Source organism: Poecile atricapillus, chromosome 2 (assembly GCF_030490865.1).
Source record: "Poecile atricapillus isolate bPoeAtr1 chromosome 2, bPoeAtr1.hap1, whole genome shotgun sequence".
Classification (NCBI taxonomy): domain Eukaryota; kingdom Metazoa; phylum Chordata; class Aves; order Passeriformes; family Paridae; genus Poecile; species Poecile atricapillus.
This window is the reverse complement of record NC_081250.1, coordinates 53,556,582-53,572,851: the sequence shown is the minus strand read 5'-3', so window position 1 is coordinate 53,572,851 and position 16,270 is coordinate 53,556,582. Positions and strand designations below refer to the sequence as shown.

The 16,270-nt window shown below is 37.1% G+C and overlaps 1 long non-coding RNA gene across 1 annotated transcript in view; it reads left to right on the top strand.

The window, feature by feature from the left end:
* Positions 1–367: 367 nt before the first annotated feature.
* LOC131576614 (uncharacterized) overlaps positions 368–16,270 on the top strand; it is a 47,933-nt gene continuing 32,030 nt past the window's right edge. The window contains exon 1 of the long non-coding RNA XR_009277015.1: positions 368–414. This is a non-coding gene — a long non-coding RNA (uncharacterized LOC131576614). The remainder of the gene's footprint in view (positions 415–16,270) is intronic.

Below are 16,270 nucleotides of genomic sequence, written 5' to 3'. Positions count from 1 at the left end.
GCACCTGCCCTGGAATGTCTTTGAAAATTGGCAGGGCATTCTTACAGGGCACTGTGTAGAAGAGGGACAGCAGGGCTGCCAGTCTGTTCCAGCATTTGTGAAAGACTTCAAAACACATCTCACAGGTGTTATTTTTATGCTGTATAGAAAGGGAACCAAACCAGAAATGTTGTGTAATGTGACAAAAATATTTAGGTATGAATCTGACTTAATAATGCTGATTTTTCAAAGCTGGTCTTAATAGAAGCATACATTTGAAAGGATGCTAAACTGGAAAATTTTTTTTCTTTTTGTGAGGACATTAAAAGTTTTGTTTTGAGAGAAACAGCTGTTTGAATAGAAAGGTAGCTGGTGCAACATGAGAAGTAAGCGTCTAGAATGGGAAGTTTAAATCACATCTCTGCCATGTATCAGGTGAGTCACCACACTTTTATACCTTTGGCTTTCCTTTGGTGGAACTGTTCCAGTTTATAGAAAAGAAGAAAATAAAAAATTAAAGGGAATTTAGGTCTTAGTATTGCACAGGGCTTTGTCAAGTTATTTTCTAATTCAAATACTGCTTAATGATGACCTAAAATTGAACATGTATAACAAGGTAGAAAAATATTTAGCTGGGAATAGCAAATCTGATTTCCATTACTTTTTTTCCTTACTTCAGTAGAGCTGAGAGCCAGGGAAATCCTGAGCCAGCTCTTACTTAGGCTGGTATGCACACCAGGTGCAGGATGACACATTCACAAACTCCATCCTGGTTAGCTCATGCAGTGCAGTTTCTACAGTGAAATACCTGCTTCTTGGTCCATGACAAATGTGGTTGTACAGCTTCTGGTCAGACCTCATGCAGTTCATGGTATGATCTCTGTGCATGAGTCATTTACACAGTGAAGATCTGTGCTTAAAAAACTGAGTCTCATCAGGCATGGCCCCCTCCTTTACAGATGTTCCACAACTTGCAGAAATCCTTCATCTTGTAGCTTTCGGCCTCCATTCACAAAAAAAAGAGTTTTAAAGGATGACTCTTTCTCTCTCCCTGAGGAATGTAGTTTGTTTGCATAAATTAGAAACCTAAAAACATGACAAAAGCAGATATTTCTTGAGATTGGAGAATATAAACATGTGTTGAAACTTTTGTTTTTCAGCATATTGAAAAATTACCATCTTCATTCAGTGGTAGACTACTGCTTTTTTTTAATAACTGTCCTTGGTTTCCTAGTGAACTAAGATGTTCTCTGGCTACTACCGTGGAATTGTGGGGCTTTTTCCTAGTAATGATAGAATTTTAGGGTTAAAAGGGAGCACAAGAGAGCATCTAGTTCATCACCCTGCCCCAAGGCAGCATGAGCTAATCCTGACAGATGTTTGTCTAACCTGTTCCAAAGCTTTACAGATATTCTTTAAGGCCCCCAGGCAACCTATTACAGAGCTGCACTACACTTACTCTTGGGTATTTTCTGCTAATGTTTAAAAAACTTCTGCTGTTAAGCTTGTCACTTCTTGTCACTGTGGATATGGGAAGCAGATTGCTAGTTTGCCCTTTGCAGTAGTTTGGGGCTGTTTTTGTTTTGTGTTTGGTTGGTTGGTTTGTGGGCTTTTTTAGCTTAAAAATCATATAATGTCTTTGCTGTTTTACTTTGCTTCCTAGAGTTCCAGCCCTTTCAGTCTTCTTGTGCAGCTGATGTTTCTATAGACTATACATATTGCTATCCTGTATACCTGTAAGCTCTATTCAGACAATTCCTGCATTTCTTTTTTTTTTTTTGCCATTACCCAGAATATATTCTACCAATCAGTTTGACTGCATTTTTCTGTACTACAAACTTAGTTCTTAAAAAACCCTCTTCGTTTGTAGTCTACTATTGAAATGATACATAGCAGCAGTACAGAGATAGATGATGTATTTTTTGGGTTCAGAGATTACCATTGCAGGCAGTAGTGATATCTGTATCATTACTTAGTAGTTACCCTTTCCTCAACATGGGCTTAAGACCAGTTTGGGAGACTAGATACTGAATTGGATGGTATTACCAAAAATGGCTATATACTTTAATAATCCATGATTTTAAGTGATGTCTTACTGCTGAGTATATGAAACTTCTAGGCAATGTTTCTTTAATGCTTTAAAATTAATGCAATAATGTTAAAAGGCCTATTGAATATTCATTTTATGCTAAGTTCATAAAGAGAATTCTGCACTGTTGGCTGTCTCACTGATGATCATGTCATTTGGTGTTCCACAGAAGAGCCAGCAAATGCTGTGGGTCACAGGAAACCCCTGGCAGACAAACTCTATGGAAATAATTTTATCCCAGCTTAAAATGGAGTGACTTGTGGCCATTCCATGTACATCCATGGAAGCTAGGCATTTATAGATATCAGAGGCACTATGAATGACTTGTAATCTTCAGGGAAATCTTTAACAAGCATTTACCATGGTCTTGAATTTCCATGACTGACTTTACAAAAATGTATCTCTCGGGGAAAATAGTGTTTTGGTTTGATTGTTAAATTCAGAGTGAAGAGTTCAGTTATTTGTGTAAGACTGTTATTAAGTCATCATGTCTTAAGAGTTAAGTGATTTAAAGGACTTAGCTATAAAAGAACTTTCATTTTCATCAGCCTTGTCCTACTTGAAAGCAAACCTTCAAGGTGGGAATCCAGCTTCTGAGAAAATGTTCTTCAATAAAAAAAATATTCTTGGCTATTACTTTATGTTAAATTTTTTTTAAAAGTTTCTTTTTTTTTTTTTCTTTCTTTTCATTCTTATTTTCTTTTTGAACATTCATATATTATTACAGTCATGTCTCTGTCACTGTCCCCATTTTTTCCTTGAATGTTCTGTTTTAAGATATGTGCACCTTGTCTAAAAAGCCAGCTGGGATGCCACAAATAGTGTGCTCTATTTATGACTGCAAAGTAATTACAATGGAATTTAAAGACTTGGTTTATAGATCCAAGACGAGGATCTTCTGTGTACACTAAAAGGATGAATCCTTTCCAGACCACTTCTTATTTGGCTGAAGATGAACTTGAGGAAGCATTTTGGAGTGTCAGCCAAGGCTGCTTTTAGAAAGACCTGGGTGGGATTCATACTGTTGATATCCAAATAAAAATAGGTCCTGATTTTAATCTCTGCATGGTTACTTTATTGTAGTTATGAAACCATGAATTAACTTTAAGGCTTTCAGGGATGAAAGGAGATGTATAAGTAAGTGCCTGTTATCTTTTTTAGATTCATGGGAAAATATTTCATCCAGTGTCCTAGCAGCTTTCTCTTGTGGACTTGTCTTTTGTTTATTCTGTTTCTGTGTGGTATGCATTTTAGTTTCCTGTGAGAGCAAAATCTCTGTGACTGGGAGAAATATGTTACAGGAACAGGAGAAAAAGATGGGCAATTTGGGGAGGAGAGGGGGGCTAATCTGCTATATATAAATGGAAGTGTACTAAGTATTCTTTGCTTAAGGTGAAGTTGAATATAGCTCTTTCTGGTAGCTGTCACTGAAAATTGTACAGTTTCAGTATTTTTTGTGAAAGGAGTTCATTTTAGAATTCAGTAAGGGGCAACAGTTTCAAAATACAGGCCTAATAACATGAGGGATATAAATATAATCATTCAAAGGAATATATTTTAGATTATCCAGGAACCTTTTAGAGTTTAAATGCTGTTTTCTCCCTGGTTTGTTTAGAGACCTCAGCACCCCTCTCCCTGTCCATAAATCTTACGGATTTCAGGGCAATTTGAAGGACAAATATATTTATTCTGCATAAAATTTTAACAATTAAACATAAATGAAAGTAACTTTGGGACTGGGGAGAAATATATGTTTATAGAGTGTGTGAGATAGAAAAATGCATTCTCTAAGCGCTTCTTTCCATGATTTTGAGGTAGAGAGGTCTCTTTGCTATCACACTAAGACTTACTTTGTCATCAAGACAAAGGATAATTGGCTGCATGACTGCATTTCTTAAGCAAATGTTTGTATCTAAAGCAACTTTTGTATCTAAAAATTAAGATATGCTGGTATTCCCAACATATAGAAATGGTCTCTTTCTGGTTTGCTTCTTGAGATATAGTCAAATGGGATTTCCATGTCTGACTGGAAGGCGGAACTGGACTCAGCTAGTGATAATGACATCATTTAATGAGCCATGGCCTATAACATATAGGCAGTACAGAAGAGAGCAGTGCTACCACTTTGAATGTAGCTATTGAGTGAACAGTCAAAAACAGGCTTGCTTCTCCTCATCAACATGGAAAATCAGATGCTTCAAAGTCCATTCTGCATTCTTTTATTATGAAGTTATACTTCTTGAGCCGACCTGCATGATAATGATGTTATTAAAAAATGCCTTCCAAAAATGAAATTCCCTGCTTCATTTATCTTTCTTCATGAAGTATGACCATTTTCTTTTTTCCTCCGTCTGCTCCACTCACTGTTTCAGCTTTCCTTTTTTTTTCTACAATGTCATTTAACAGCTGTAGTAAATGTATTAGGGTTCCTATATATAGTTAAACTCGTGGTCTTAGCACAGTTAGAATAAGACAACAGAAAATGCAAAATTAAAACAAGACTGGTGTGCCAAAAAGGTGGCCTAAATGAAGGGATGTGGTTGTCCTTGGCAGTCTGCTCAGCAGATACTGTCAGCGTCACTTGGGGGCGAGAGGGAGCAGGAGATGAGCAAAAAAAAGACCATCTGTTGTGCGTTTTTTTTTACTGTGGGATTATACAGTTTTCCTCATCCCTGTTCCAAAAGTGGCAGATCTTGAATGTCTGTGTGGTTTTTTTTAGTGGTTACATATAGCTGCAGTGCATGTTGGCAAACAGAACTGACACCATCTTTGTCAGGAAGCAAACAATTGTCTCCCTAGTCCAAGTTTAGCAAGTATTCCTGTTCATCCTGGCCATCTCTGCATTCCCAACCTACATAATTTTGCCTTTTTAACCTTCTCAAAGAGGAAAATGTATAACCAAACTCCAGATATTTTAGTGAGCCTCTACAAATATTATTGCAACTGTATTGGCATAAGTGAGAATTTCTCTTTGGGGCAAAGGCTGCTAGTTAAACAAATACACTTATGCCGCTCAGACTGCCTATCAGTTACTGGAGCACTGTCAATATTTTTATATATTTTAATTTTTTTTTTATGGGTGGACATGAGGACACAAAAAATTAATACATGCAAAGATTGGAAATTACTTATAACTTTGTAGAATGTAAAAATATGTGGAATAAAGCACACCTGTATACCTGTGCCATGTGAAGCTTGCTCTTGTCCACACATTAGTGGGAATTTGGGTTTACAAACTTGGCATACCTTTTCCCTCTGCTAGGTCTATATGGCAGGAATCAGCTCCAATATTCTGCTCTGTCAGCATGGGCAAAATGCCTTGTGAAATCAGCAAACTCATTAATTGGAATTTAAAAGAGTAACAAGATCTGAATATGGGAAGTACAACCATCATCCCTTTTTGAGAGAAAAAAAAAATTGTCCTTAAAAGCTTAGCTGAGCCTAAATCATCATTTAGGTAATTCAGTCGACAGTTATTTAATGTTGGCAGCAGTATGTGTGTATGTACCACTGCCCTGGTAGTCAATGGAAGATGTCATAACCATTCAAGTGATTTATCAGTTTATAATTGTTATGTGTTGTAGTAGCTAGAGGCCAAGAGGAAGATAGTAGAGATTCTGCTTTAGCTCAGATTTTCCCTGTGGAAACATCCTACAGAATGCTAGTAAGAATGAAATCATGCTTTACTATGGAAACCCAATAGAATTATCTCATCCAAAATCCTATATAATTTACTGGCCATAATTATAATTCTTCACTCTGTTCACCATAACACAGAATTGCACTTACTCTGGGATGTTTGAGAAAACAAACTACAAAAAATTTTGATGAGGTTATCATTCTTCATTAAATTTGGTAGTATTCTTCCAAAATAATCTAAATAAATAGTATCCAGAATTAGCACATCCTTCAAAGAGGAGCTTTTATAAAGCCAATTGTGCTAAAATAATCTATTTCTACCAGAGAAAAGTTTAGGTATAAAGGATAGGACTAATCTAAGACAATCAGTGCTCAATTTACCAAACCACATGCCCAAAAAAACCAAACCAAAACAATTAGGTGGGCTTACTCCTTAGCAGAGTCATTTCTAGATACTTTCCTTTATATTCCAAAGCTGATACAGAATGATCAAAGACTTCCATCATTTAAATCTGTTAAATCCACCTGTCATTTCTTGGGTTCTGACTATGAACACTGTTAAATAATTGAGGTTTGCCTGAGTCTGCAGATAGCCTGAATAAAATCTCAAAGTTGTTTCTGTCCTGCCACTTTGAAAAAAAAATTCTGCACATCATTGTTCCTATTATTAAATGCTTCCATAACGGCCTTTTTAGCAAGTAGTTTGCATACTTCCCCAGGAATTCAAATGTTCTCTCATTATCATAAGTGCAGAATGCACTGAGCTTCTGCCATCCAGTCATAAATACCCTTAGCCCTCTCAAATTTTCCACATTCTTAAAACAAAAGTCTGCATTGAGAACTCAGACTGTTTGCTTTTGTACATTTTCTTTAGTAGAAATGGATTTAAGAATTATGGTGACAGAAGTGCCCTTACAAAGTAAAAAGTAAAACTTTCAATCAGTACTATCTTTAGAGACTGTTTGGACAATTATGAAAAAATCTTACAGAATTTATTTTAGAATGCTAGCCTATCATATGAGTACTTTATAACTTTTTTGGTTTTTAATAGTCATATCAAGAATTGCTTATTCTACAAGGCTGTTTAAAGGGTAAACATAGGAAAAAATAAGCCATGGGGACACTGGGGACAAATGACTTGAAAACTTAAGCATGACAGTAACAATTTGAATTTCATAAGAAAGAAAAGAGAAAAATAATCTGGGTTTTCTAAATGTACAGAATTACGGTCGTCAGAAAAATGGAGTTAGATTTTCATATCAGCTCAGCACTTTTTGTGTTTATCATAACATGCTGAATAATCACGCCTCTCTGGTACTGAGAGAAACTGAGACATGGGTGTGCTACATGTAATCAGAATTGATCAGTACTGTGCCTTTTTCCTACCTGATATAATTTGTGTAAGGTGTATCTGCAGCTTTTTCATAGTTAGGCATTCTGAGCTTTTAACAAAACTAGCAAATTTGTTTTAAAACACAGCTTCAAAATATGGACAAGTAGTCCCACTGTTTTCATGACTCAGATGGGAGCTCTGTGGCAGAGGGCTTAATATGGTTTCAGGTCACTGTTACGCAGCAAGTCTGATGTCCTGCTTTAACTCAGCTGTAGGTGGACAGGAAATAGAAAGGACAGGAGTAGCTCTGAGCCAGTTTTAGATCCCTCTGAAGTCTGGGGCTGTCCTCAGATATACCTTGTTCTTATAAGAAACCAGAGGAACCTCAGAACCTCACTGTCTGTTGGTGTAAATGGAACACAGTGCAGCAGTGGTCAGTCCCTTTTTCTTTGTAGAGAGCTTTGTACAATTGATCTGAGTTACCACTGCTACTACCTGTATAATTTTTTAAAATATCTTGAGAAATTCCTTTCAGGGGTGCAGGTTATATTTTAAGTTGTCTGTCTTCTGCTTGCTGTTGTAAAAGGGCTGGGACATTCAAAGCCAAATTAGGCCCAAAACACACAGGGACCATTATATGTAGTTCCATACACCAAACGGGAGATCTTCTTAACTTTATAAGGTTTAGACTGAAAAGGAGTAGATTGTCTTACACCTGTGCATAGACTACACTTAAATCACATATTTGATTTTGCCATATGATTTTTATATCTCATGTACCTTCGCTTTTCCTTAAATGCCAGTATAGAAAAAGCAGTACTCTAGGCCACCAGATCTATGTAAGCAGCAAAGAGTTAAGAAAATAAGACAGTCCAAACATGAAGAAAAATGTAAAGACATGTTGCAGTCTGATGAAGATTACCAGACCATCACAGCAAAGCCCAAAAGCATCCTTCAAACATCAGGAAAAAATGCACTAAAGAGTTACCATGGGAACAACAAATTTAAAGAACAAATGAAAACCAACAGCTATTTACACCCCAACAGAATTATACAAATAAACAACAAAAACAGAATCATAAATCAGCTAAATTCAATCACTAAGCAGAATGTGGAAAAACTAAGATATTAAACATGGGAATAAAGGAGAGGGGGAGGGCAGGAGAGGAGCCATCCTACAATCCAGTGCTAACTAAAACGTAAAACAGAAAGTAAAAATGCTGTATAGAAAACAAAGCTGATCATTACCGCAAGATAAAATATAAAGCTAAGCAAATGCTTCAATCTAGATAAATGTTAGCAATTTTTGTGTGATTTCTGCTAATTTCTTTATTGTATCATCAGTGAGTTTTTTCAACATCAATCACAAGCAGCCTGTACTGAAATCAGTGTGTTATGCTGACTTAATGAGAACAGCTTTTGTCCATCATACTGGTATTCAGGAAGAATATATTAGATACTGATACCTTGATAATACAGAAGACATGGTATTTCGATTAAAGGGATTTCAACCTATATTTCCCTAGACATTTAGGTCCCTTTAAACTCAGATTCCTCCAATATATGCCTATCAATTTTTAAAAGCCAACTATGGGAAACTAAAAGATAGTGTTATAAGGTCAAATAACATTTGACATGATGAGGAAAGGCTATTAACCTGTAGCTGTAATAATTTTTAATGAAGAACTCAGATGTGATAAAAAGATGAGTGAGAATAGGCCCCCTAAGATTAATTTGTGTGTTGAGTGTATCTTGAAAAAGTTGTCTTCCTCAACCAAATAGTTGATTTATGGATATGATGCCAATAAAAGTTTATACTGCAAGAAAAAGAAAAAAAATCCAAACCAAATCCAGAAACTTATCATACTTCAGTATGTTGGAAGCATTTTTATATTTTACTTATGAGATAAAATGTAGTTTCATAAATTACTGGAGTCCATTAAGGAAGAGCAAGACTGTGTGGTCCAAAGTCTCAAGGGATTCTGGTCTATGTTCGGGAAGCAGCTTATTCATTTTCTCCCAGACAAATATTTGTTACTTAGCCATTAAATCAAAGATGGGTTTATGCTGCCAAATAGATTTGAATTCAAACCATTGGAGAATTTTAGGTCACTCCCTTCCAGAGCTTTGATTTGTGCCCATCTCTTAATGTGGTGAGGCTTTTAAACTTCTGCTTGCTTTACCAGCATTAGTTAACAGATGAAACTGTGAACATGGAAGGGAGGGTGGGAGTAATCCTGCCTTTTGAAAGATTCTATTAATTTTCTTTGGCCAGACTTTGAGTTTTCCTCTTTCCCCTTTTTGGCAAGGTCATGGTTCTCATGAATATTTGACTGAGTACTTGAATCTGCATATGAGAGAACTTACGGAAGTGGGTATTTTGACTTGGTGCTAAAGAAAAGTAACTAACACAAAACACATTATATATTTGTACACTGTATTAGTAGAAGATAATCATCTGCACTTAGAAGTCGCAAACACCTTTGTTGGGTGAATTTGAGTTACAGAATTTATTCCTTATCATTCTTCTTGCAGAGGGAGATAACATGTTCGTCAGATAAATAATTAATTAAAAACAGATTTTGATTCTATTGATTACCATTTTAAAAAAGAGAAACCCCACCTCTTCCTGGTTGGAGGCAAAATTCTTTCCTTGTATCACCAGGTAATCACCAATTTAAAACCTACCCAGTTATGTAAAGTTAGAGAAGTTAGTTGTCTGCTTCAGATACCAGTTAGTGTCTGTGCCACAGTTGGGAATACATCTCAACATTTGTTGGGAGTCCCATGCTGTGATAACATTCTGAGTTACTCCAAGCAGGTCAGTGCCTCCTGAATAGCCATTGAATATGGTAATCTGTGCAAAAGTTGAGATTTAGCAGCAAATGGAAAAAATTATAATACTATAATATTACCACCTTGAAGCAAATTAAATATGCTTTTATTGTAGAGATATCATACTGAGGTTAATCCAAATAGAGAGAGTTAAGAGAAAACCATATCCTTTCCCACCTTGAAAAGTGTGGTGTAATCAATAGCAAAAAATAAATGGGTGATCAGTGAAGATCGGTTTAGTTTACTGTTTACTGTTTACTGCATGGTTGCTAAGGAATGTCTTGCATGATGGGGGCCAGGTTTGTGAAATTAGTTTTTTATCCATTACAGATTTTGTTCCCCATGTGAGTCTGCGTCAGTAGCACATAGTGAAATTCAAAGTTATTCCAGACTCCTTCATTACATGACTGCTACTGAAAACCTCATATGATTTTAAAGTACATTTTACACTATAGAACTCAAAAATTAATGCAACTTTTTGAATAATTTCAATTTTTTGATGGGAAAAACAAACCAAAACAACCCAAGCCAAACACCATGGATTTGTTCCTTTTTGTTTACAAGGATATGATTGTGAAACATTACTAATAAACTTTTATTAACAATAATAAATGACAGCTGTGTGTAACATGTACCAAAAGCCTGTTCCAAGATTCATTTCTAGGTTGCATGTCATGTTTAAAGCTATAAAGTATAATGACCTTTTCAGAGATCAAAGCCCTGTCTTTTTTTCCTTTTTTTTTCCAAAAGAGATGTTTGAGGTTGTAAGAGTACTGAACCCACTAAGTGAAGTTTCAGTTTCTACCAGAAGTTCATTAATAGAGAAGTTGAGAATGATAGTGCCATGGGGTGAAAAAGGGGAACAGGCCAGGTTGGACAAGCAGTTGATCACATGCACTTTTCCTCATGCATGATCCAGTAGATTAATTTGCTACCCATGGATCCTCCCCCTAACAGAGGACTTGTAACGAACCTGCTGTAGGTGGATTTCATTGTGTGCATTGTGGTGGATTTGTGGCTGGCACAGAGCAAGGCTTTGCTGTTAGTCAGCTTGCTATGCTTCATCACTCATAACAGTGTACTCTCTCATGTCTGCACAGAAGCATGGCTAATGTGGTAGCTTTGATGCTCTTAGTCTTGTGGAAAGATTTCCAGGCTGGCTCCATTCAGCCGGTGTAAGCGTGCCAAAGGACAGCCGCATCATCTGGATGCACATTCCTGTATCTCCATCAGTATTGTCACAGGCCTTGATAGTACTCCCTGCCTACCAGGAATCTTTACTGATGCATGCTTTGGAAGTAGTACAAGTTCTTCCTGTGGCATGTACTATGCACTTTGCTCTTATTTAAACACTAGTTTAAATTTGTTCAGAAAGGTATTAAAAGGCTCTCACTGTCCTCAAACTAGGCTTAAAGGAAGTTTATAAAGTACAAAGCAGCAAACTCATGTGTGAAGAAGCAATGATGTTTGGAATGAGCTACCAGGATATTGTCACATATACAGACAAGGATATTTTAGTTTGCTACCTTTGGCCTGGAATCTTTTCTGGAGAGGTCCGGCAGTCTCCCTACAGGTGAAACTTGCAGGTTGTCTTGTTCTGCTGTAACATAAAACAAAGTAGCTTAGATCATATAACACAATGTTGCTTGCTACTACTTGCTGTTGTAAAACTCAGATGTAATTCTTCCAGGCATTTCTCTGTCCTGTGAAGGACCATAAACCCTGTTATGAGTATTTTAACCACAAGGTTCCAAATTCCAGATAAAATCATTTTGTTAAGTCTTCTGAGGAATAAGTAAAAAATTTATGATGACTGCAAAATATTCTTTTCAGTGTTTTTTCTGAATGAAATTTTGTCTAAATCATTTAATGTTTTATGGGAAGATAGGCATGGTCTTTTCAGAACTTCTGTGGTAGAAGCTGTGACTAAGGGAAGATCCTTCTTGTCAATTTTAACTGACCCGGTAAGGTAAGATTTTCATCTCTGCTGTTTTGTGAATGTTACAGCAGCTGTGACTTTGTCTGTTATTGTAAGTTACTGAGTAGAGATAGGCTTTGCAAGGAATGTATTCAACTCCCCACTGTCGATAACTGTGCTGACGCTGAGCACATGTTGAAAAGGGTAGTTCCAGTGCTGACGTGTACTTTCACAATCTTTGGTCAATATTCTTACCATCTGTTCTCTTAGGCAGCATTTTTCTGTGCTGTATTCATCCTTAAAATTCTTTAGCTGAGCAGAGACAGCACAGGTGGGGTCCATCATCAGAAGTACCTGGTATTTCACCACCTTACTTTTACTCAGCATTGTTTTAGCTTCCTGGTAAACCTTTCCACACACCAGATCCCCAGTTTCTTGCTTACAAGTGCTGTAGAGAATCACGGGGAGTTTGCCTTTCTGTATGTAGGCTGGCACAACGAAGTGTTTCAGCAGTGATATCTTAGCAGCCAGGTTTGAAGAGCTGCAGCTCAGAATGAGGGAAGGGGCTATTTTGGGTGGTATTACTCCATTGCAGACACAGAGACTCTGGATAAGCACATATATTTATAAGGGCTGAATTTTGGAAGACACCAGATACCACAGTGATAAGTGCCATACAAGTACCTCGATAAACTCTTTTCTGGGACACTGCCAATATAACATCAAATGAAGTATGAAGTTAACACCTTGTGTTGCATGTTGGTCGTAAACCAGGGCATTTCATCCTGAAGAAGAGAAGTTGATGTCATTGTGCTATCAGCATCTTCAAGTTTTAGCCTAATAGAAAATTAAGTCTCCACAATTATGGCACCAGAAAAATCAAGAGATGGCATTTTTTAAAATGACATTAAGAGAGTAATCAATAGCAAATACTAGTTGAATAGTAAATAACATATTTAGCTATGGCAATATTTGTCTATACAAAATTATTTTCCCATCAATAACAATCCACTGGGTTTAGATAACAGTGACAAGGCATTGCAGTTCATATACAAGCAAACAAATGTATACATAACTAAGTTTTCAGAATCAAAGAAGCAATTAAGCTAACCAGTATACATTTGGTACAGACATAAAATGACCATATAGCACCCTTATCTCTTGGTTTGATCATAATATTGTGCATATATATTTGTGGTTCCTTTCTTTGCCTGTCTCCCTCTTTCCCTCCTTTTGGTAACATTGTCCAGATCTTCTTTCCTGGCTGTGGGGCCTCACATTAGGGTATCATATTTTTTCCTATCTGGTGGCCTGCGGTTTGTCTGTTCGTCTATCACTTGAGTGTTTCTATTTTGGTGCCAACTTATAATATCCCAGACTTCAGATCAAGGGTTTCTAACAGAGATTGTGCCACGGACCTGCTTCCTTCCCATTTGTGATCATAAAACTACCCCTTTTGTTCACAGAAAGCCCCTGCAATATGCTGCTCAAAGAACCCAGACCTGCCCTAACAAGGGAGAATTTCTCATAGTGAAAATGGAATGATTCCCATGGAGTCATCTATATGCTCCACACTTTTCTCACCCAGGCGTGTAGGAGTTGTGTCTGGGCAGACTGGGTACAGTTTCATTCTGTACCAGAATTAAGAGAGCAGATGGGTGATTTAGAGTCATATTTCCCTCCCATCTCTGATCCTGCACTGAATCCAGATCAAAATTTTTTATCTCATCACCCTCATTCTTTTCTTCTAGCTGGGCTAATTCTTTTCTCTCTTTCCCAGTCTCCACAAGGAGACGTCTTTATTTCAACAAGAGATGGGTACCAAAAGTTTCCTCTAGGCATTGTGAAAAAGGATGAGTGTTGATCCAAAGCTGGAATGAGGTACGGAGTATCTTCTTCCTCACCCTCCAATTCAAGTAGAATGAAAGTAAACTCATACTAAAAGCAGAATTTAATTTTTTTTTTAAAAAAAATCTATTTTAAAAGCTGGAGAGATGGCTTCCTAGAGTAATTGTATCCTGAGGATTACAATACTATCTTAATAGGGGAAAGATGTTCTTTGTGCAGGGAATTCAGTCTTCAGTGTGCCTGCATTAAGAGTTCCCTCAAAAGTGCTGCTGCTGTTGCATTTCTGAATGCCTTTGAAATGTCAGGTTTCTGGCCATAACAGTTTTGATTCCAGATTTATTCTTCATGAGGAACCAAAAAATATTTCTATTTTCACCTTTACACAACACATTTTTCACCTTTTTGGGGATACACTGTTATAAGGAGAACTGGAGTAGTTTTATTCCTGTCTGTAGCTTTTTATTCCATAAAACATGGAAAGCCAAAGAGACAAAATGGAAATACAGAACCTACTAGTTATGTATGCATTAGCTGTGGAGACTGTTCCCTGTGCCTTTCTATTGAGTACTTGACTTTGTCTACATTTATCTTTAAAATTTCATTTAAAAAAATTTAAATCACTCTTTTTGCTGTGCTGTTCAATCTTCCATCCAATTATTTAAATCAGGTGCACTACACAGTGCAATTCTTTACTTGGTGTTGGTCTAGAAAGGAAATCTCTTAAGACCTAGGTTAAATTTAATATTAAAGTTATAACTAAACAATTCAACAAAAGTTAATGAGACTCCTTCACATGCATTCCAGCATTCTCTAACTTACTTTTCATGCAAAGCAATCTGTGCCATGTAATCAGTACTACAGAAATGCTGCTGCTGTTTGAGGACAATGCATTGCATAAGAGTATGCACTTCTGCTATCAAAACTGGCTTTTATGGCCTTAAGCCCAGTCCTTAAAAGTAAGACTAAGCAAGATTATGCTATCTGAGATATTGATGTTTTTATTTTGCTCTGGATGCTAAGTTGTATTCTCTTATCCCTTAGATTTCATTTCTCTATCAACCTTACTATGTTTTAGTTTGTTGTTTCTTGTGTCTCACATACTTTGAAGCATAACCACTATCCTGAACTTTAAGGACACTCCTGTCAAGGGTGTATCAAATATGACTGTGTCACAGGGGTTCACCAGCACTGTATAAAGTAAAGCAAACTGAGTGGAGAAAGGATCCACTGACAGAAATCAGAGCTATCTCCCCAGCCCCTCAACCCTGCTTATTTTACCAAGCAGAATATAAGAGCATATGCACAGACAAACTGGCGTCCCATTACATTCCTCCAGGGTAAATAATTTATCAGGACCCATGGTGATTAAGTATAAATGTGGAGAGTGTCAGGAATCCAGGTGACACAGTAGTGAGTGCTGGCTTTTGCCTCCAAGGAGTGAAAATCACATTTCTGCCTTTACATCCACATCCTCTTTCAGGGACTTTTTGTGATTTTTGTGTGCTATTTTACTTTTGGGAAGTAGGACTCTTTTAGAAGAAAACAAAATACATTCACTCAGGCTAGTGTCATAGCACACATTTAGTCCTAGAGCATGTCCTCATTAGGAGGTAATTACATTTGGTTGGATCTTCAACTCACTGATTTTATTCAATCCCCTTTATAAATCCTCCCATTTCAGTCCTCCCTCCTGAATATATTTTATTCCTGAAGTTTTATTTGTCTGTTTAGAAAATGTTCCAGTTTACTTCTGTCTTAAGGCCATAAGCTTTAAGCAGGTTAAAAGTAGTGTACACATACCTTTTGTCAGATGGCAATACTCACTGCACAGTATTATTATACAGGCACTGAGACAGGCCTTGGAGCTCCAGTAGCTCACAGGACATCCAAAAGCTAGATTTTGTAACGCCTGTGGCGTTGTCAAAGTATCCAAAGCCACTTTTCCAAATGTATCTCATCCAACATATTCATTTGGTTCTTCCACTGCTGAGATGGGAAATGCCAAATGCTGTTTAAAATTCTAGGCCTAAAATACTGCACACTGATGCAGAGTGCCTGAGTTGTGCTGATAGCAGATGCTTAGAAGATATTTGTCAAATGTACAATTTACTTAGATCAAATGTGTATCCCCTCAGAGAGGGCAAAATGTCAGGATGTGAAATTGAAGGAGTGCTCTCCTCCAGAGAGAGCACAAGGTTCAGCAGAAGCTGGAGCCACTAGTGAGTGGCCACACAGATGAGAGCTTTGACTATATGTAAATCAGCAGTGAGTCCACCTGGAATGCACGGCTGGGGCAATTGTTGGGAAGAAGGCTAAACCTCTTTTTAGACTCTCCTAGTCAAGGAACTTGAGCCTAGTTCTGCCAGGCTCACTTATGATACACTTCATGATGTGGCTTGGGTCATCCTTAAGTCAGTACTACCACAGACAGGAGGAAAGTGCCTCTAATGGTCTAGAGCATTCTCTGTTGTCAGATGAAGAGATGAACTTTCATAGCTGATATTTACAGCTATTTGTTTACAGATATATTATTTGTGCCAAAAATGCACACCAGTGGAATCTCAGTGGAACTGGCCTTTTTTAAAAGCAAGAAAAGTAGCAGGCGATGACACATGAGGTGGAACAATTG